This window comes from Lissotriton vulgaris, chromosome 6, assembly GCF_964263255.1.
Source record: "Lissotriton vulgaris chromosome 6, aLisVul1.2, whole genome shotgun sequence".
NCBI classification, from domain to species: Eukaryota; Metazoa; Chordata; class Amphibia; order Caudata; family Salamandridae; genus Lissotriton; species Lissotriton vulgaris.
The window spans coordinates 1,762,754,830-1,762,775,679 of record NC_141694.1 but is presented as its reverse complement, the minus strand read 5'-3'; the positions used below and the strand labels follow the sequence as shown (position 1 = coordinate 1,762,775,679).

The 20,850-nt window shown below is 49.1% G+C and overlaps 1 long non-coding RNA gene across 2 annotated transcripts in view; it reads left to right on the top strand.

Annotated features, from left to right (window-relative positions):
- The first annotated feature begins 306 nt into the window (after window positions 1–306).
- Window positions 307–20,850, top strand: part of LOC147709433 (uncharacterized) — a 90,031-nt gene continuing 69,487 nt past the window's right edge. Inside the window, exon 1 of one of the 2 annotated variants that reach the window (XR_015296551.1) lies at window positions 307–691. This is a non-coding gene — a long non-coding RNA (uncharacterized LOC147709433). The remainder of the gene's footprint in view (window positions 692–20,850) is intronic. The other variant, XR_015296550.1, reaches the window with a different exon arrangement.

Here is a 20,850-nt window from a genome sequence, read left to right as displayed (position 1 = left end):
CAGGCAAGCAAATACACACAATAACACGAAGTGTGCAACCAAATTTGAATGTGGAGGGAGGGCTTGCATATATAACCCACTCTAGGCAAAGCCTATGCTTTAGTTTACTGCCCAAATCGCTAAAATCCCGAAATGAGCTTCAAATGGGGGTTAGAACAGTCCTGTGGGCTTATGAGCAAGGTATTGCGCTGCTCCTGTGCTATCTACACCCGAAAAAACTGAGTATTCGGGATAAAAATGGCCACCGCGCATGCGTGGAACGCCCTGACTGTTACAAGAGAAAGAGGACTGCGCGTCACTCACTTCACTGCGATAGATGTAGGCACCGCGCGCCTGGTCAACGGAGGCTGAAAGCGCTCCAAAGAAACAAAGGACAACAGCCAGGAACAGCCGAATTAAGCAGAACCGGCACCCGCTGCAGCGCGAGCCGCGCTCAGAAGCGGCAACTCAAGCACATAAAAAACAACTGAGGCACAAATGAAAAGTGACAGGCATAGCCGGGAAGCAGACCCGGCGCTTGCTTTAGGGCGAGTCGCCTCCGAATCGGAAAGCCGAACACCCCAAGAAATGCGCCAACAGCGCAAAACAACAAAGGCATAAATGAAAAACAATAGCTGAAACAGCAAATGCAAGTCCACAGAAGCCCGAAGCACGTTCAGCAATGAGACAAAAGACACCAGCCTGCAAACAGGTAAATAATCAAAATATCTTAGCTGATAGCTTTAAGCATATACACATACAGTGGAAGTGAGAAAAAAGTAATGCACTTAACTGGCTGCGGAGCAGCAAAGAAAGAGGATGTAGTATTCTCTTGTGCTCCTTATATAGGGGTCTACTCTATATTTGTCATGTGATACCCACTAGGGTTGATGGGTATTGTAGTATATATTTTTGTTTTTTATTTCTAATTGGCTACTGAGTATTTTCAGTAAAGGAAACGAGAAGCATAATCGGAGCCTCCGGTCCTGACATAGAATTAATTTCTCCACCAATCGTCCCACAAGAAGGAACAGAAGCACTCAGCATTTATTTCAGGCATACGCATTTCAACAAGAAGTTGTCTTTCTCAATGCCATAGTCAATTTATAATATGCAATATGTAATAAATACACGATAAAACCAAAAAAATATAAACAATTCAATAACAAAAATATATTCATTAATTATAAATGTTGCTGTTGAAACGGGTGGGTATTATGGTGTGGTCTGTAGGTGTATTAATTTGAACATTCATCTCAGGTGTGTGATGTACGTGTTCGTCTTTAAGATGCATGGATATGGCAAGTTAAAACACATCCACAATGTAGTTACTCTGTCAGTTCACCACTGCAAGGCTGACAATTTGACTGACACCTATAAATCTAGGGCTGGTAAACCACCACTCTAAGTCCAACAGAGTATTATCAACACAAGACACCTATGGACCACCGACAGAGGATAAGCATAGTTCGGACAGGCAAACCTCTGCAAAGGCTGATGGAGGTTCTTTAGTTACATATATAAATTGGGCAGGAGAACATCAGCAGGTATGATGGATGGACTATAACCTTCAACACGGAGGACGGACGGGCAAATCACCAAGATTTATATCAGGTCCCAAGTAAAATGAGTTCTGCTTTTCAGTATAGATCTGCTGAGTACAGGTGCCTCCATGGGAGTTTTAGGAATAAGGGTAGACAATTAGTGAGTGCTTTGCAAGATGGGGACAGGTGATTTGGAGAGATGTTGGACTGGACAGTTAGGCAAAACTCTGCAAGGGAATCTACACCAAAAGAAACAACATTGACCGTTATGCCTTCTGGAATAAAGTATATGAATACTATTGCTGGGGAAACCAACTTACATAAAGCTTGTGAAATTAAAACCTACAAAATAATAACACAAAAACTGGTATAAAGTGTATGTTTTCACCTGATTGTGAAATTAGTGATATGTAATCTGAAATAACTTAAGTGATAGTTTTTTTTCACCAGTTGCGTCTGTGTTATTGCATCTTTCTCAGTATTTTACATGCCCATTACCCCCGTCTTCTACTAGTTGGCAACTACCTGTACGAAGCCAAAATTAAGTGCAATGCACCCAGCTCCCAACGGCTGTAAGCTGTATTGACCAGGGTGAAGGTTGCACATCAGTCTCAGGAAGAGACTGGACCCATCAAAGATTTGCCTAGACTGGGACAAGGTAGTAAGCGGATTAGGGTAGAATTTGAGAGGACACTGGATGTGGCTTCTATTGCCCCCTGTTCCAAATGGAGAGGATCATGAGATGCCGGAAGCAGACCAGGCGTTGGAGTCAAATGCTCTACCAGAACAGCAGGGGTTGTTAGCTGCAAGAGGATCTACACCTGAATCTACAATGCACAAATTGAGTGCCCTATACTTGTGGAACTTCAGAAGGAAGCCCAGGAACAGATCAGCAAGGAAGTGGTCAGAAGACAATATGTTGGCTGGAAGGATAGAATGCTTTTCAGTGAGCCCTTTGAATCCTGAGCTGTATGCTAGCAAGAGGCTAGTGGTTCCATTAGTGCACAGGAATTTCCTGTTGTCACAGGCCAAAGGTGTACCCTTTAGAGGGCACGAGCAGCAGCAATACCCAGGATAGGTTAGACCCTCTGTTATACTAGCCATGGTTGTGCAGTGACACAGTCACACTTGTCAATGAGGGATTAGTCAAAAGGTAACTCCAAGGCACGTTACTGCCTCTGCCAGTGGTAAGTGTTCTGTTTTAGAGGGTAGTAGTAGATACTGTTGATCTAGTTGGACTCTTCTGCCCCGGCATCAGGCAACATGTACATTTTGGTTAAGATGGATCATGCCACCAGATATCCGGAGCAGATACCTCTGAGAAGCATGACTGCAAAGGTAGTAGCTAGGACACACCCAGCAATCTTTTCTATGGTTGGGAAAAAGAATATTCCCATTCGACTTAAACGTGGGTGCTGTGAATTAGACCGATGTGTGGTGTTTTTTGTATACACGAAATACAGTTACTCTATCGGGTGATGTTGTTTGGTTCTTCTTTTTGATGCCCAGGGTCTTATCATAGTACCCAGAAGTTGACAACTGAACCGCGCCTTGAACAAAATGGCATGTGATACACCTTTGGGATGTAAGTTGTTGGGGAATAAGTTATCAAGCATATGAATGAATGTCAGTTTAATGGATGACTGACCTAAATCTAACCAAAAATTCTTTGTTCTTTGAAATAAATGTAGGAACTTGGTTATGACAAGTCAAGGTCAAGGACACATATATGTGTGAGGACTCTGCTATTAGCAGACTTTTTCGTATCTGCCAGTAAGTGACACTTTAAGAAATAAAAACGTGACTTTGTTTTTAGATGTTTTACGGGCTTTATTGCTATAGAGGAATTCAATGAGTAAGCTCTGGCAGTAGAACAATTATTCTCTTTATTTAATATCTTGTGTATTTTTAGACTTTTTACCGACCAGAACTTCTGTCCAAACGACCCCTTGCAGTTGCATATATACTCTGTCTTGACGCCGGCCGGGCCAAGAGGTATTGCCTGGGACCCGTGTAAGTTGTTGGAATCTAGGAAAACGAATATTTTAGAAACTATGGTGTTGTTACCATACAAATTTTCTGATTGCAAATGTTTTCAATTATCAGGCTTTTCCGCACTGGAAATAGATGTGCAACCCATGCGATCGATACCTGAAAATATTAAAAAACGTGGTCATACTTATTAGCCACTACAAGTGAGATTTTTTCGAATATATACTAAATCTCGAACGCGTATGAAACAGGGTCTTTGGACACTAATTTTTCATTCTGACCTTGTTTGTCATTTTATATTGTTCTCTTGTTACGGTTTCGTCATCCCTTGCTTATTTGCAAATCGGGACCAAGACCGCCATAAACACTCAGGAATATCAGAGCCTAGCAAGCTGACATTAGGGCTCGCAGACTATACACTATAAGGTTAATAACCTTAAATATTATATTGTATAATTTTGTTTTTTGTGCTGTATTGTCCTTCTTGGGGTGCACTACACTATGAGGATTATTCTTTTCTGACTCACGGATGGTCTCTGTTCTTCTTCTCTCTTTTTTCGCTTTCGTTCTTGATATTTTTGGGATTTTTACTGAAACGATCTCTCTATAACAGCACTTGTTCATACAAGTACTGTTACACATAAATATGTTTGTGTTTTTGACATAATATATTGGTTGGTTAATATTTTTGGTATTTATTTCTGGCTGGAACGTTTTTCTTTTGTTGTGTATTCTCTTTCTTCTCACTTACTATTACATCATGGTTAGAGGCATGTTTATAGACTGCGCTCAGTCAACACAAAGTGTAATTTGTAGATACAAATGTCTAACACAAATGCCGGCTGTTGTATATATGTTTATCTCTGCAGCCTTGAGAAATCAGGGTGGTGACGAAACGCGCGTTGGCTGTTTTCTTACACTACCTGAATAAGGAAAGGAACAAAGATTACACCACTGAAATCATGGAAACTTATTTTTTTTTGTTTTTTGTGAATGTTTTAAAGGAATGTGGCTGTGATATTAGTGAAAGAAAAAGTATTTATCTATGACACTTATTTGAAAATAAATATTTGTAAGAAATGGAGAGCATCTGACTCTAGAAAGAATTCCTGTGATAGTAAGTCTCATTCATCATTTTGTAGCATTGGTTCTAGTTCTAACAACGAAGTTTGCTAAATTATAGAAGTAAATGGTTAGAGTGCCGGGGTATGTGCTTTGTGTATATGACTGTACAACTCACTTTGGTGTTTTGTAATTACTGATACCCTTGGTAATGGGGTATCTTACTCTGATTGGCACCTAAGAGACACCTATGTGTATAATGACACCTTTTAGACACTCAATCTGATTATACCTGTATCAAACAAACTTGTTTTGATGTGCGACTATTTCTGACCAGCACTACCTTGTGTGTTTTTAGAATGTTGTATTTGGGATTGATCAAGTGATTCTGTAGTCCCGGGACAGGCTCAATAGTGTTGGTGCCCAAGCAAGTTTCCACAGACATACACCTTGTGTGTAGTACTGCCAGTAAGACATAAGCACACCCAATCCCCAGAGCTGATGAGCTAGTGCTGTGGTTCCCAAACTGTGCGCCGCGGCAACCCCGGTGCGCCGTTATGAGTTGCCAGGGGCGCAGCGGTACGATGTGGGAAATTGCAGTGGCAGCGTTAGAAATTTAGAAATTTCACCTGCATAATCGTGTAAAATCTGCCGCTTTAAGGAAACAGAATTGGAAAGAAAGGGTAGTTTGATCTTTCTTTCCATTGGAGCTGCAGGGGCTCTTGGAAGGGGTGAAACAACAGCAAGGCCTCATTAACATGCAAATGGTCTTTTAAAGACCTGTGCAGTGCTCGGGTGCGGCTGCATGTGTCCCCAGGAGGTCGTACCCCCAGGCTGCTACACACGACTGGGGGGCTGAAGCTCTTTGAGTCCAATGGGTGTTGCGCGCCTGAGTCTGAGGGCACGAAGAGAACAGGCATGGAGATAATGGATAGAGGGCACAAAGGAAGCAGACATGGAGGAAAGGGGCAGACTTAGAGCACGAAGGGAGCAGGCATGGAGGAAAGGGGCAGACTTAGAGCACGAAGGGAGCAGGCATGGAGGAAAGGGGCAGTCTCATGGCACGAAAGGAGCAGGCATGGAGGAAAGGGGCAGTCTCAGGGCACAAAGGGAGCAGGCATGGAGGAAAGGGGCAGTCTCAGGGCACAAAGGGAGAAGGTATGGAGAGAAGGGGCAGTCTCAGGGCACGAAGGGAGCAGGCATGGAGGAAAGGGGCAGTCTCAGGGCACGAAGGAAGCAGGCATGGAGGGACGGAGCAGTCTCAGGACACAAAGGGAGAAGGCATGGAGGGAAGGGGCAGTCTCAGGGCACAAAGGGAGAAGGCAAGGAGGGAAGGGGCAGTCTCAGGGCACGAAGGGAGCAGGCATGGAGGAAAGGGGCAGTCTCAGGCAGTCTCAGGTCATGAAGGGAGAAGGCATGGAGGAAAGGGGCTGTCTCAGGGGATGAAGGGAGCTGGCATGGAGGAAAGGGGCAGTCTCAGGGCACAAAGGGAGAAGGCATGGAGGGAAGGGGCAGTCTCAGGGCATGAAGGGAGCAGGCATGGATAGAAGGGGTAGTCAGAAGGCACGTATGGAGATGGCATGGACAGAAGGGGCATGCCTGGACAGAGGGGGCAGTCAGAGTGCAACAGGAAGTACTCCCGAGGTAGGGTCTTACACCCCCACCCACCCGTCCACCAGTAAAAAATGGGGGGGGAACATGCTGCCAGACATCAGAGCACCTTTGATTTGACCAGTGGGTACTGGAAAATGTCATGATTACCTAATGCCAAGGACAAGACTGCATTCTCCACACCAGAGGGATTATATCAGTTTAGGGTAGTTCCATCTAGGCTGAAGAATGTTCCTGCCACTTCCCAACACCTGGTGCACTATGTCCTGTCCGGACTAAAAGAGTTCTGTCTGGTCTACCTGAATGATATTGCAGTATTTACTAGTTCTTTGGAGGACCACCTAAAGTACCTCGAACAAGTGTTGGTCAGGATGCTGCAGAGCTAAACTGACTATCAAGGCAACCAAGTGCCAGGGGGTGGATTCCACTTCTGTATACCTTGGGCATCAGGTAGATACCAGGAAGGTGTACCTGGAACTCAAAATTCATTCTATGTTTGAGTGGTAGATCCCAATCACCTAGACCCAAGTGTAAGCCATTGTAGGACTCACTTCACACTATCTGAATTTTGTGACCAGCAATGGGGCCATAGTTGTCCCATTGACAGCCCTGATATCCAAAAGAACCTCCCAAGAAAGTGATATGGGCTGAAGAGCATCAGAAACCTTTTGAGGGCCTTAAGAGAGCCCTATGCATTTCACCTATGCTGAAGATTGCTGAGTAGTATACTACAAAAAGTTGCCTCAGATAAATGACCAGGGTAGGGAGCATCCGACACCCCTTATTGGTTGTAGAATAACCCATAGAGAACAGAACTGGGCATTAATTGAGAAAAAGATGTTTTGCCTTGGGCTTTGAGGAGGTCCCTGCCATAGATAGCTCTTTGGTTTTAAGTTTGTGGTCCTGACTGATCACAAAACACTCATGTTATTGTTGCATTGAAAGGTTAGAACTGGGAATCCCAATTTGTTAAGATGAGCTCTCTCATTGCAAGGCATAGATGTCACAGTAGAGCACAATGCTCAAATGATTATAGGAATGCAGATGGACTTTCCTGCCAGTTTTTCCAATGGTGGAGTAATGATTTCAATAGGTTGATCTGGGAGTGGTGTCTATTGGGGCTGGAATATCCCCTGTATGTTAAAAAGATGTATTTACCTATTTAGTATCATGATTTTTTTTATTGTTGTCCCTGGCATCATGCTAATCTAGCATGTACACAGAGGCCTAGGCCAGTCCCTGATTATGATAGGCCCTGGAACAGGAGTGGTGCACCAATCATGCACTTATTGGAGACAGGGAACTACTGTCCCTCTTGTTTGCATATACATTACACCTTCAGTCGGGCTAATGAAAGCTAGGCACAGAAACCTCACACCTCATTGTACTTCCTGGATGGCGATGACCCTGCTGTGAGAAACACCACTCTACCCAAAAGCTGTGTTGAGAGAACAGCCTGGCAAAGATGTTGAAAGAACCACCTCAAACCAGTTCTACACTTTGAGACAGCAAATCTACATCTTCTGTATGCATCTGTATATAAAAGTGGGGTCCCAACTAACCCACTTAGTTTTGGTTCTAAGTCCTCTATGACCAAAGAAGGGAGTGCTCAACAGAGCACTCGCAGTGCTGCTGTGCAGTCAGGGATGGTGTCTGCTTGACAGCCAATCTCCCAGAAGTGAAGATACATTGTCTGAATTCTGGATCTCTTGCCAGATAAGCTGTATACCTGTCCTGAAGCACCTAGAAGACTGCTTACCTGCTAAGAGAGGGAAGGAGCTTGTCTACCCTGCAGTAAGAGAAACTGCCCAGGATGAATCGAGTTCCAGCGCGTCCCCAGTGGCTTTGAAGCACCCAAAAAAAGCTGACTTCTGGGGAGCAATTTGGGAGGACCTGAGTGAGACAGGGCACCACAGACTCTCCAAAGTGCAACATTGTGATTACCCAAGCCCAATCGTGGCTGTAAATGTGTGTTCCTGGTTCAACATGAAAGAAATAGTTATCTTGAGGAACATTTGGCCTACTGATTTATTTGGCCTTCTCATTCATCTGCAGTGGCTGCTATCTACTTTGTTCGAAAGGCTAATTGTGAACTGTATCCTTGCATTGATGACAGAGAACTGAATGCTATCAAAATAGAAAACCATTATCCTTTGCCTCTACTATCTTTTCTACTACTCTAATCTACCTGTTGGTTCACTAAATTATATCTGCAAGGTTCCTATAACCTAATAAGGATCTCATTTGGTTTAATACAAAGTGTGGCCATTATGATATACTGTAATGCTGTTTGGCCTATGTAATGCACCAGGATCCTGTCAGCATTTATTCGATTATATTTTTCAAGACAGATTAGTCCACTTTGTAGTTGACTATCTTGATGTATTTAAATGTTTCCATCACTTTAACAGCACATCAGTGACAGTTTTATGACATCTTTGAGAGAATTCCCTAAATGCTCAACTTTAAAAATGTGCCTTCGAACAAAATTCAATTTCTTTCCTAGAATTTAATACCTCTCCACTTGGAATTTGTATGGGTCAAGTCAAGAACAAGGCCATTATCCAAAGGTCTACACCAAAGAAAATTAAAGTTGTTCAATGATTTGTCTTTTTATAGACAATACATTCCATCCTTTTCCTCTAAATTGCTCAATTAGCACAAACACGAGTTGCCTTTTGTTGAACACATGCATTAAAAGAGGTTTTGGAAACCTTGAAAACTGCCTTTATAGCTGCTCCAATCCTGCATCATCCAGATGTTAAACAACATTGACAATGGAGCCATTTTGTCTAAATGAGATAATAGCATGAATACTCTGTATCGTATTTTTGATAATACAAGGAAACTTTCACTAACTGAATAATATTACAGCATTCATGATAGAAAGATCCAGGATATTAAGGAAGCTTTCCGGCACTGGAGACATTGCCAAGAAAGATCTAAACACAAATTGTTGCACAAACAGATCACAAATATCAAAGGTTCACTTCATAAAAACAAAATACAAAAAACAAATACACGGGGGCGAACATGGCGGACGCAGCCTAAGAGATCTCCGTCCCGCCGCTGCAATATCCGCCGTTTATCCTCAATCTCCCCAACCCTGAGACGTCTCAGTAGCGACCTACTGGTGGTGGAGGTGGCGGGGAAGCCCTGACGGCGATTTGCGATGCTTCGGTCGCCAGCTCGGCGGTGGTCCGGGACCTGCGGTGAACAGGCCTGTCAGACCCGCGGAAGCCGGGACCTCGCGCCCGAGTGCATCCAGGCGGAAGTGAGGTGAGACCGGGTCCGGCGGGGAGCAGTGGACGAGAACCTACATCCGGCGCACGGAGGCCCACAGTGAGTAGACCGTGCCGCACCGAAGAATCGGAGCACCCGCTGCCGCACCTGGGAGTCTGCACGAGCTGTGGGGGGGCCGGGTCGACCTCGCTCGGCGGTCGTATCGGACCGCGAGGGGAGTCAGTTGTGCTGCGGGCCTTGCAGGGACGATACCCTGTGTTCTCCCCCCCCCTCCTCTCCCCGGCAGATCGAGAAAGACGGTGGCTGCGCTTTCGGCAGCGGGAGTAACAAACTGCGCCCAGCTGAGACCCTGACCTGGCCGTTGGGGCGACCTCTGAAGAGGATAGGCGGGGGAATTGACGCCCGAGCCCTGGATGGACATGGGCTGGTGGTGACACAGAGGGCCCGGTAGCCGGGGCAGACGATCCGGCGCAGACTGGCAACTACCTGCATGCCTTGAGACCCCGGGCCATTGTTGAGAGTAGACTATATCCCCGGAGTAGCTCCTAGACAAGCCTGCAACACGTGTGCCCTCCCGCATTGGGTTTGAAATAACGGCCTCTGGTGAACATTGAAGGGGTCACAGTGTTATTGGAGCGGGGAGTAGCGACATCACAGGCGGCAACACAGACTATGAGAGGCCCAGACACAGCCCTGTGACCAAAGAGAGTGGGGTGACCGACCTACAGCCCCTGCGGTGCTCCGAACCTCGTGCCCATATCTGGTGGCAGCCATGACGAGGGGTGGAACCAGCGGAGGCGCCTCAAAACAAGGCACAATTGATAAATTCACTGGACCTACTGGAGGAGCCGGGGCATCCGGAAGCGCTCAGTCGTCTGGCCCGGACAATGCGGACCTTATGGCGGCGATAACGCAATCTAGGGACATGCTCGATGCAAAAATAAGGGCAGTTGGAGCTGATGATACCTTGCTGCGTCAAGACCTGCGTAACGCCGTGGCCCGCATCACTGAGACTGAGACCAGAATTACCGGCGTAGAAGAAGACGTGGCGACACTCAAGAAGAAGGTGGCCAATATGGAGGGAATTCAAAAGGGCCTTGCAATGCGAGTCGAAGACTTGGAAGGACGGGCTCGGCGAAACAACCTGCGGTTCGTGGGATTTCCGGAGGGTTGTGAGAAGGGCAACATGGAAACCTTCCTGACCCAATGGTTAGAGGGGTGGCTCCCTCCGGAGTCCCTTTCGCGCTGTTTTATAATTGAACGCGCGCACCGAGCACTGACTCAGAAGCCGCCCGAGGGAGCTCGCCCGCGGCCTGTGATAGCCAAACTGCTTAACTATCATGACCGTGACACAATCCTGCGACAAGCACGAATGAAGGAGCCGTTATTATTCGAAAATCACAAAATCCTAATATTCCCAGACTACACCAGGCTAGTCCAGCAATAATGCCAGTCCTTCACTGCGGCGAAGGTGCGGCTGCGGGGCCTCAATCTCCAGTATGCCTTGCTCTACCCGGCCCGCCTGCGTGTGGTCTAGTACCAGTCCCGGACTCACTTCTTTGATTCCCCGGAGAACGTCTTCGCCTGGACAGATGAAACGGTCCGCATAAGAGTTAACACCCCTCCGAGCCGGGACTCGGATTCATCCTCCACAGCGGGGCCCCCGAGGACCCCCCGGCGTTCGCGGAGCAGGAGTAACTGGAGGTCACGCACCAAGAAGAATCCTCCACCTAACGAGGGCGCGACAAAGGTGACCGAAACTGCAGATTCTCAGAATCCGGATGCATGAGACCCAAAGACACTTGGCAGACGGCGGACAAAGCTCTGGAGAGAGGTCGGTGGTTGACGCCCGTCCCTTGGGCGACGGTACCCCTTTTGCAATCTGTTGACTATGATAACTGATGAAACAGTATTTGGGCAACCCTGAGACGTGGGTTGGGGGGACGAAGACGGGAGGGTAGGCATAACCCCTCGGTTAGAGGAGTTTGTTTAGTGGGGGGTAAGTTGGGACTGTGTGGGTAGTTCATGGGGATCCATTGGAATAGTGGGTCTCTAACCTCCCGTTGGGGGTCGGAGATAATCTATACCGCGACAGGTACTTCAATGTTACTGAGGTATGGGGTGGCGGGTGGCGGTGAAGTTAAAAGGGTGACTGGGAACGGGGTGGGGACAGGGGCGTTTGTTGGGTGTGTGTTACAGGGGGGAATGGGAGGGGGGGTTGCGCTTATCTGCACAGTATTCTTACGGGTCCTATTGCAGCGGGATGTGTGTGTGTGGCCTCTAACACGCGGGTTGTTTGATCTTCTGTCCATGGATGGCGGTTAAAGCTACTGAATCAGGCCTACAAAGGGCATCGCTGCATGTTGTGAGCTGGAATGTACGGGGGATGCTGGACAGGATAAAAAGAGGAGCAGTCCTGCGACAAGGGAAGAGGGACAGGGCTGATGTGTTGCTGTTGCAAGAGACTCACCTTATGGGTTCCAAGACCCTTAGCCTTCAGCGGTATGGTTATCAGCAGGTGTTTCATGCTGGGTTCGTGAGGGGATCTCGAGGGGTAGCCATCCTGGTGCACCGCAAGCTGTCATACACTCATGAGACTCAGTGGGCCGATACACAGGGCAGGTATGTGTTTGTTCAGGTTAGGATAGGCACTGAGCAGATAGTTTTTGGGAGTGTTTACGCCCCGCCCCCGCTGCAAGGTGCCCTTATAGAAAAATTATTTGGTGTGTGGGCCGAGATCCCTGATGTTATGGCGGTAATAGGCGGGGACTGGAATGATGTGATGAATGCACGGATGGATCGACACAGGCTGGGGGGTGAGGTGCCATCGGACACACCTACTAAACTGAATGGCATGGTGAGAGGAATGGGATGGGTAGATGCATGGCGACACCAACACACCCAACATCGTGAATACACATATGTCTCAGCAGTACACACGTCCTTTTCTAGAATTGATTACTTATTTGTCCCCCACACCTGGGTCGGGAGGGTAGATGCCACGACGATACTGCCACGCGGCCTATCGGACCACTCTCCGGTGGTGCTTGACCTACTTCTCGATAGGAGACGGCAGCCATTCAGATGGCGCCTCTCCACTTGGCACTTGCAACAGGAAGCCTATCAGTCTCATATGAGGGAAGCTATTGCTCACTACTGTGATAATGTTCACCCTGATATAGATGCCACAACCCTCTGGGAGGCTCTGAAGCCCACGCTTCGCGGGGTGGACATTGCTTAGTGCGCGGCTGCCCACAGGACACGTAGGGATGACCTGGCGAGGGCGGTGGACCGAGTCAGTGACCAAGAAAACAGATGCAAGGCTGGTGGGGGTGAGGAAGATGTAAGACAACTTTTGCTGACACAGCAGTCGTATGCCTCCTTGCAGTTAAACGAGGCTCGACAGTTGTGGTTTGCGACTCAGAGTAGGATCTACCAGTGGGGCGACAAATCCAGCTTGATGCTCGATGCTGTATAGGCTCTGCCAAAGCACCTTTCACGCGCAATCTCTGCCGTGTCTTCGGGATGCGACGGGAAAGCCCATGACGGCCCCATCGGAACTGGCAGCCAGCTTTGCACGGTACTACGAGGCCCAGTACGCTCCCCGGGAACTCCTCTCGGCAGACGATATTGATAAGTTCCTGGCCGATCTTCCGCCACGATCAATTTCGGATGAAGGGCGGGCTCGCCTTGAACTCCCCTTGTCGGCGGAAGAACTAGATACGGCCCTCAGGGAATTAAACGTAGGCAAGGCCCCCGGGCCCAACGGATTCCCTTGCGAATTCTTTAAGAAATTTCACCTCCAATTAGGTATATACTATGGCAGGGCGCTAGAGGCAGCCAGAGAGAGCGTCCGACTCCCGAGGGACTGGCGACACGCTGAGATTGTGGTCTTCTGCAAACCGGGAAGGCCCCCCGACCAACCCGAGTCCTACAGGCCAATCTCATTATTGAATACCGAAGCTAAAATATTGGCAAAAGCGCTGGCCAACCGCCTTCTCCCGTATATCGCTGATCTCGTCCACCCGGACCAGGCCGGGTTTATGCCCAATAGGGCAACAAGACACAATATTAGGCGCACGCAGGTGGCGGTAGAGGCGGCCTGAGCGGCCCTGCGGCCCTTCTACTGGCCGATATAGATAGGGCCTTCGACTCGGTAAGTTGGATCTACCTCTCTGCGCTTCTGTCCGCCTGAATCTGGGGCCCCACTTCCTCTCCTACCTACAACTATTATACACGGATCTTACGGCGTCAGTGAGAGTGGCTGGGGAAGTGTCTGACCCCTTCCCCATAGGTCGGGGCACCAGGCAGGGATGCCCCCTGTCACCATATCTATTTGCCCTGGCTATGGAACCGCTGGCGGCATGGGTCCGAATACACGCACAGATGCGGGGCATCGAGTGGAGAGAAGGACCCTCAGATAGAATTGCACTCTATGCAGACAATGTCCTATTTTTTCTCACAGACCTGAACAGATCTGGGCCGCGGGTCCTCGACATCATGCGAATATTTGGAGAGGTATCGGGCCTTCACCTGAACCTGCGTAAGTCAGTGCTGTGGGTGCTGGGGGAGCGTCGGGACTTGGGGCCCTGGGCGACGGCACTGCAAGAAGCGACGGGAGGCATTAAATACTTGGGGGTGTTCCTGACGGATTTGCGTCGGATCTCCTGGACGCGCAATGTTGTGCCTGTGTGGGAGCGTGTCTGCTCCGACATGGCAACGTGGTCCCGCATGCCCCTGAATGTGTACGGCCGCTCGGCCATATTCAAAATGGTGGCCCTCCCACGTCTCATATACCAACTACAAAATCACCCGTACCCTATTTCACCGCAGTGGTTCAGGCAAGTAAGTTCGGCGCTTGGCAACTTTCTCTGGGCTGGAAGAGTGGCGAGAGTGGCACTCCGCACGTGTTTTCTTTCTACGTATTGTGGTGGCCTAGCAACGTCCGACATCCTGTCTTATTATCAGGCTTCGCACCTCTTGATACTGAATGACTGGTAGTATGGGGATAGAGGCGACCCTGCCTATGCCCTGCAGCGATACCTAATGGACCCTGACACGTTACACGTTATACTATATTCGGCTGCTAAGAGGAAGAGGCTCCCAGTGGTCACTCAAATAATATTTCAAATATGGCGCGGAACGCTCCGCCGAATGGGGTGGTGGAATAGGCTGACGAGGGAGACCCCATTGTGGCAGAATGGGCAACTGCCGACATTGCTGTCCCTGCAGGGATTCCATGGCTGGGACGCGATTGACATCTCGGCAATAGGCCACGTTGTCAAAGGCACGACCCTTAAGTCGTTCCAAGAGCTACGAGAGGAATATGACATGCCCCGGACCCAGTTCTTTCGATATCTGCAGTTCCGCCATGCTATTGCACCCACCCTGAGGGGTCTCGACTCTTTGCCCGAGTTTAGCCCCCTGGAAGCTAAGATATTCATGGGGGAATTGGAAAGCAAAAAGATATCATCTATCTATCAGACACTAGTTACACATTGCTCAACTTCCCTGGACACACTGCGGGCTAAGTGGGAGAATGATCTGGGTGCATTTGAGGAGGAAGACTGGAGAGAGGCGCTTGAAGCTCCAAGAGGAGCGGCCATTGCGGTACGACTGCGATTTATTCAGTTCAAATATTTACATAGGGCCTAGTACACCAGGGAACAACTGTGGAAGGCAGACATGATTGCGTCCCGGGATTGTCTGAGATGTGGCAGAGAGGTGGGCACGTTTCTACATACAGTTTGGGCGTGTGATGGGCTACGGAGGTTTTGGTCGGGAGTGTGGGACTGCTTGTCGGAGGTGCTGGGCTGGGATCTCCCCGCACACCACAACTGGGCCTTCTGCATATACTAGAACAGGTGGGAGGAAATATTTACAAACGCCACTTGCTGTTGTTGGGCCTTACGGTGGCCAAGAGAGATGTGGCCCGAGCCTGGAAAGACCCCAGGGCCCCCCTGTTGGGAGTGTGGAAAAGGGGACGGGATTTCAATATGGGACTGGAGCGCCCGATTTTCGAGGCCAGGGGCTGCCCCCGGAAACACTATAAGATTTGGAAGAGATGGGCAGATTATAGAGGACTGTGGCTGGAACCGCCGACTCCTGGTGAACCTGAGGAAAGATATTTGGACATTGAACCCGTGTGAGGAGGAGTACACACTGAATGTAATTTGCTATGCTTTTATTTACGGACTGGCTGTGCAGGGGGTGGGAGGGGGGCTTTGGGTGGGGGGGTGGGGGGTGAGGGGGGGACATAGGGTAGTTTTTCTACATTTAAACGGTTGTTTGAATTGCTTGCAATGTGATTATTACTTTTCTGCTCACAGCCCTTCCGGTTTCCGGGGCGCTGTGCATACCATGTACCCTTTTCAACAACACAATAAAATCTTGTTCTGAAAAGAAAAAAAAAATACACATGCCCCTTGAGAATTTGCCTAACCCTTCTGTGAGGTCAGCGCCTCCTTTCCCCACTAGGCGCTAAGTGCATGACATCACGGTTGTATCCCCAGCCTGCCCCGGCTTGTTAACTTACTACACTTTCCATGTTTTGGCTAATAGACTAAGAGAGAGAAACTGTTTATTTAGACCTTAGTCTTTAAACACAATGGGATTCCAGAATAAATAAATAACAATACAATTCATTAGAGCTACCTTACCAATAATACACATGTTAAAAGGTACGGTGTCCACATCCTTTTCACAATAGCAGCAACATTTTACCCAGAGCAATTCAATATTATATAAATTAATCTAAATAAATAAATAAGAACAAAATTCATTAGAGCTACATTACCAATAATACAAATGTCAAAAGGTACAGTGTCCACATCCTTTCCACAATAGCAACAACATTTTAATACAGAACAATTCAGTATTGTATACATTAGTCTAAAATATTTTGTGTAAACATGGTGAGGGAATCTTAAAAAAGGGAAAACATCACTAACCTCCCTTCAGTTTATCCTTTACGAAAATGTTTATGCCTTTCGTGTAATTCCTCAATGCAAAAGCAATATCAAGAGTTGACATTTCTGTAAGTAAGGCTATTGCTTGGGCTAATAGACTAGTAGGAAAAAAGGAACTAAATGGCCAAAAGTACAAAGATCTGTGTTTTAACGCTCTTTTACCGCCCAAAATGTATTCTACTTGTTTTATCTATGCACCTCAGAAGTGCAAGGAATGGACTTACCTAGTGAGTGCTTCTGTCACTAAACACTAGCAGGTGAGTTGAAAACTACAAAACAGTCCATTGGTTGTACTTAAGATTTGCTGATGGCTCATCTCATCATCTCAGCCTCCTCTGGGCGTCATTGCTTCGCCTCGACCCCCCCTTCATTTAATTAAGGTACCTAAAGCGCTGACTACAGAAATCAATGGATGCAGCGGCGCTGCCCAGTGGAGCGCTTCATGCCCTTAACATGCGCATTTTGAAAAATGCAATATTGTCAAATAAAATTCAATAATATCCAAGAAAGCATGCAAGGGTGAAGAGGCAGCCCTCCGTAGAAGCAGTCCACATTTTCATCTGTTCAGTAGAGCAACAACAAATGTCAATTTCAAAACAATTATGAGGTGTGGTGTGTTAACCTGTTTTCTTGCCTAAATAAAAAGATCTTTAAAAAAACAAATGTCCATTAGGCAGTTGAGGTGAAATGGTTTCTCTGAACCAATAGTCGATGAATTTGTCTTTCCATGAAAGCTCATACAACCCCAAGAACCCACTTCTTTGGTTACTTGTAGGACCTTCTTGGTATGTTTTTGCACCCCATTTGAGGTACATTGTCTGGTCCCCCTCTCTTGGCACCTTTGTAGCTTCATCGCTATTTAACGGGGTCATGAGTGCTCCCCAAAAATTGAATCCATAGGAGACTGCCTACGCTTGCAATGCCTAAAAATGCCCAAGACTGTGATATCACTAATTGCCATGGCTATATATACCTTGCATTTACGCTGTATGATGGACCTCGAAACTGGATACTTGCTCAACCTATGCGGCCACAGCTGCCTTCCGGAGATCTCCCCGTGCAAGCGAAGCTCGGCCCTTCCCAGAAGCGTTCCGTTCGCTGTTCCATCCACTGTTCCACCCATCTATGCTTTCAAAATGCGTTCATCTATCTATCCTTTACCCTGCTGTCCACCCATTCTGCCTTTTGCATTACCTTTCCTCCTCCATTCTTTCCTTTCACCCTTAGTTATTTCCTTTGAGTCTTCCTTCTCTCGTCCCTCCTCACCTCTGTTCATCCTCTTCTTTCCTTCATTAATGTCTTCCTGCTCCCCCCTCTCTAGTGCCCTTCCTTACTTTTTTACCCTCTTCCTCCTGCCAGCTCTGTTAGCCTCTCCCTGACCTTTTCTCCTTTTGCATAATTTCTCAGTCTCTGTGTCTGTCACCGCACTTGGAAGCCTTTTGCCCTCTACCTCAGCTCTGCCACGGTGTTTCCTTACAGTGTTACTTAAGACCCGAGTCTATTTGACAAGAAGTCTGAAGAGGCCCAGACCAGAAAGAACACGCAGCCATTTTACTGTGACGCAGCTAGCAGGCTATCAATCCCAGTAGCACACCCAGTTAGCTGCTAGTTTGAGGGTTCATGGATCAACAGTCGCAGCTCATTGATCAAGAGATAAGTTTGTTTTAAATTCCTGTAGTGGTTTTTATGAGCAGATCCCAAACACCGTTTATATATTAGACACTACCGCTGAACGACTTGTTTTATGCATGCTCAAATGTCCTCTTCATGGCTGTCAAGGGTTCCGTGGCCGCCATCTTGTCTTGTTTCCAGACCTCAACTGCAAGCTTGGGAATATCAATTCGATGTAGAATAATTGGCATCGATTGTTTTTACAGTGTAATGTTTTTGTTGTCCTGTTGGTTAGCTTGTTCTGTGGGATGAACAGCTCCCAGTTAGGCTTTATTTTACGACTATACTAGTAGTTTTGCGTCTACATTCTAGATTAACCCTTTCAGTACGTGAATGATGGCGTGCCCCTAACTCCTACTGTTAGACGGACCGGGAGGGTCGGCCGAGGATAAGGGGAGAGGTCTCCGGGGAGAGCCGTCTCCAGCGATCGTACAGACAAGTAACTTCCCCCCCACAGACGGACACCACACCAGGATAAGGTTCAACGATACTTTATCAGCAATTCTTTAGGTACGGTAAAATTATACAAGGAGGTCTGGACTCAGGGGTCCCCTCGATTCTGGTCTCTGGATTGGGAAAAGGGTAGCGGGACAGTCTTGTTACCAATAGATGAAAATAGCTCTCAATCCTCGAGCTCGGCGTTCTAGATGATCGGGCCGCGGCGGAGCCAGCAGGTCCCGAGATGGATGAAGGAAGCGACGGTCCGCGGCGGAGCCAGCAGGTCCCGATGAAGATGGTGGTTACAAACGGTCCGCGGCCACGCCAGCAGGTCCCGACGACGATGAAGGTTACGAAGGTTGCGGCAGCGCCAGCAGGCAGGACGATGGTTCGCAAGGCAGGGCTACGGCAGCGCCAGTAGTCCGTCAAGGATGAGTTCTTCACTGCGTCTCTCGACTCCAGGATACAACTGCCTTCCTGCTCTGGAGCTGCCCCAGTTATAGGGCTGGTGCCCTTTGATGTCCGGACCCTCGCACTTGGAGGTTGGGGGGTCCGGGATGAAGGGGTCCAGACACCCAGCAGGGGGGTGGAGCCAGCGCCCGGGGAGGTTGTGGGCGAGCGGCCCCTGGCGAGGGAGAACCATCGACACCTCTTTCTCCCATTGACCTGCCAAGTAGTCCGCTCACCTCCTGGGTGGATGGTGGTGCCGGGATGTCTGAGGCCTGGCCAGGCCCAGGGTTGGGGTCGATCGGGGGCCACGCGGCCTCGTGGCGGAGTGTCCAAGATGGCGCCCAGGCTGGGCGCGCGGGCCAGTAGTGGATCGGGCCCACGAGGTCGATATGTTCAGAGGCAAGGGTCCCGGAGGGGACGGAAAACGTGAAGTGGTGGTGTGTGACACTTGAGGGACCGGGCTCGGGCCTGGTCGGGCAGAGGGGGAGCGGCCCTTCACGTGGCCTGTCCAACATGCGTCCCCCCCAGCTGAAGGCGGGGAGAGTCACCCATCCTCTTGGGGACTCTCCTCGTCGAGGCGGAAAAACCGGGACAGGCCATCTGCGTTGGCGTGATCTGGCCCAGGCCGGTGTTCAACAGTGAAGTCCATCCCTTGTAGGGAGATGGACCAACGTAGTAGTTTTGGGTTCTCCCCCCGCATCTGCATCAGCCACTGCAGGGGTCGATGGTCGGTCTGCACCCGGAAGTGTGTGCCAAAGAGGTAGGGCCGGAGCTTTTTGAGGGCCCATACCACGGCGAAGGCCTCCCTCTCGATGGTGCTCCAGCGTTGTTCTCGAGGTAGGAGTCGCCTGCTGATGAAGGCCACTGGCTGATCAAGGCCTTCGGTGTTCAATTGAGACAGGACCGCCCCAATGCCGTGGTCGGAGGCATCCGTCTGGACGACGAATTCCCGGCTGTAGTCGGGGGCCTGGAGCACAGGGGCGGAGCACATGGCGGCCTTCAGTTGTTCGAAGGCTGTTTGACAATCTGGGGTCCAGTTGACCTTCTTGGGTTGATTTTTGGACGTGAGCTCTGTGAGGGGCCCCACTATGGTGCCATAGTCTTTCACGAACCGTCTGTAATAGCCCGTGAGTCCCAAAAAGGCGCGTACCTCGGTCTGGGTGATGGGGGGCTGCCAGGACTGAATGGCGGCAATCTTGAGCTGCAGAGGGGCCACCAGGCCGCTTCCCACCTGGTGTCCGAGGTATGTTACGGACCCCTGACCAATTTGGCATTTGCTGGCCTTGATCGTGAGGCCAGCTTGCTGAAGGGCCTGTAGCACCGCTCGGAGGTGGTGGAGGTGGTCGGACCAATGGTGGCTGTACACAGCGATGTCGTCTAGGTAGGCGGCGCTGAATCCTTCGAGCCCGGCCAAGACCTGGTTGACTAGCCGCTGAAATGTTGCGGGGGCATTCTTCATGCCGAAGGGCATGACCTTGAAATGATAATGGCCATCAGGAGTGGAAAATGCAGATCGCTCTTGGGCCCGGGGTGTGAGGCCGATCTGCCAGTAGCCCGCCGTCAGGTCGAAAATACTGAGGTAGCGGGCAGCTCCCATGCGGTCAATTAGCTCGTCGGCGCGGGGGATGGGGTGTGCGTCCGTTCTGGTGACCGCATTCAAGCCCCGGTAGTCGACGCAGAACCGGAGTTCCGGTGTGGTGCCGGGAGCGGCTGCTTTGGGGACCAGTACTACTGGGCTGGCCCAGGGGCTGTCTGAGGGCTCAATGACCCCGAGGGTGAGCATTTTGGTTACTTCTTCCTGGATGCAAGCCCGTACCCGATCTGGTACGCGGTAGGCCCGGTGGCGGATAGGGGGGCTGTCCCCCGTGTCCACGTCGTGCACACACCAGGAA